This window comes from Cyphomyrmex costatus, unplaced genomic scaffold (assembly GCF_001594065.2).
Source record: "Cyphomyrmex costatus isolate MS0001 unplaced genomic scaffold, Ccosl1.0 scaffold2067, whole genome shotgun sequence".
Lineage (NCBI taxonomy): Eukaryota > Metazoa > Arthropoda > Insecta > Hymenoptera > Formicidae > Cyphomyrmex > Cyphomyrmex costatus.
Window position 1 is genome coordinate 14,264 of NW_017276114.1, and position 2,414 is coordinate 16,677.

Consider the following 2,414-nt stretch of genomic DNA (forward strand, 5'->3'; position numbering starts at 1 on the left):
GGGGGGGGGTCAAGTTTGCTTTCTTTGGAAGGCAGCTTTTAAAGCGAACAAGTTTCATTAGCCACCTTTTTTTTGTTCTCGAGTTATTTCAATGTCTTCTGATAAATTTGGATTTTTATCGATTACAGCGCCACCTGTGAACCAAAATGTTAAAGTTCGTAGGTCAACTTGGCGTACTTTTTCCTGGAGAATCCAAATCTGCAATAAAAAATTGGGGTTCCTATTTAAGTTTCTTATGTCCCCCACCCCCATCCCGCCCCCGGGGGGCGGTAGGGGCCGAGTTTGGTATCATTGGATTCCCCCCTTCGTGTCGAGCTACTTTCGTTGCACTTCTTTTTTTATCTTATGTATAGTTCTCGAGATATTTCAATGTCTTCAGATAAATTGGCCACCCTGTATAGAAGTCTGTGGTCCTACAGTCAGCCATGTTGTTGGTTGTGCGAGGCCTTTGTTTTCACTGCACACATCGACACCACAGTGACATACAGTGACACAGTATCCATACGTGACATCGACGCTATGATGACAGTGGTGCGATTCGCGCACCCATAAATTTTGGAGAGTAAAACTACTGTACTTACCTATACTGTGCTTACGTTTTCTATGTGCCACGGGCTTAAATGTTAGGGTGCCTTCACATGCGGCGTACTTTGCGTAAGCGTAACTTGCGTCAGCCAATCAAGTTTCAGTTATCATACGCAATCCGTCTAGTTTTTTCTACGCATTTTACGCTATTTCCAAATACGCCAAATCCAATTTTTCGCGTAAACCGATGGATGTAGGGTGCGCTCCCATAGGATGCGGAACTGCGGATATACGGAACGTTCATGATGGTCGCGACGTCATTCCGCCGATTCCGTCGTTTTCGTTGCGCAAATTATTTCTTTTGCGGATTCCGTCGATGCTGCGTGTGTGTGTTTGTGTGTGTGTGTGTGTGTGTATGAAGTTTGTGCATGAAATAAATTTTAAACGGAAGAGAATTACACTGGCCAATACATAGAAGAAGAAGAAGAAAACTGTCTTCTACATAAGAGCTCATTAACGTGTGTCTGCAATGTCTATCTGCTTTTTTAAAGGTCCTAATCACTGCTATTAGGATAAACTTGGCCAATGAACTCAAACTGAAACACAATAATATAGACTCTTTAATCTGTAGAAATGGAAACAGCAAAAGTTTTAATAAAAAATATTATCTTGAAGTGTTAAAGTTCTTTATACATTTCTCTATTTGAGTAGGGTAAAATTAATATAAATTTAAAACAATTAGGAAACAGGGCTACGAGCCATAAATTCGTTAAAATATGAACTAACCCTGATAGCCAAGCATGTTTTGCAAAATTATGCAATTTAATGCTGTGCACAAAATTTCGATTAATGGCTGTATATTTGCTGAAAACGTAATATATAATCATACGTACTCAACAACACGAGGGCAGATTTGAAACGTTCAATAACAGCAGATTCAGAGCAAACGGTGAACAACTGTTGCTCATTTTGTTGTCAACAGATTGTTTTCCATTCATGGAAATTTTTTTGATTTATCATTCATTTTCGACAACGTAAGAGCAACATGACGGTAACAAAGGAAGATAATGATATCTGTGCTTCTATCGTATATATTTGTTAAATAGGTTGAAATATATTAAAATCTATAATATTGTTCGTTTAGTCTCTTGAGAGCTCAGTTCCGACAAACCACTCGACTGTGATGGACGCGTTTCGGTTCGGGTGCTTTCCATTTTATACCCATTGTTGTACCTCTCGGTGCAACAAGATATTATTTTGGGATTCGATCCGCTCAAAGGGTTGGAACCCACGAGGAAAACGAGGAAATTTAATAAGGTCGTCGAATGAACACCACACTTTTATTTAAAATAACCCCTTTTATTTATTATAACAATTTTAATAACTGGTTACACTTGACGTATTAGGTTATTCGTATAGTTGAATACAAGTGTTGAATATAATTGATTACAATTTATTAATTGCGCTCGTGACTTATGAGTAAACCGGTCGGCGACGAACGTTATCGCGGATGTTACTTGACTCGGTTCACGCGACGCGCGTAACGTATCGTTACGTTTAGATTTCAAGACAAGACTCTGCGCTCGGCAATTAGGCGGTCGCTTATATTGAGTTTGATGATGTCGCTTTTGGTCTTCGGTCGGACCATATATGGTAATATTCATCGCGCTAGAGGCGCGATCGCGTGATTAAAGAATGTGCAATCTTGCACTTCCGCTGTCGGTTACCATGCCGAGTGCATTTAGGTATTTCGCGCGCTATGATCTTCGATCGACGCTTTGTCGCGCGCGGTTTAAAGAATGTGCAGACTTGCATTTCCGGTGCCGGTTGCTATGCCGGTTGAAATGAAATAATTGATAAAATAAGTGATAGCCATTCGGGCTATAACA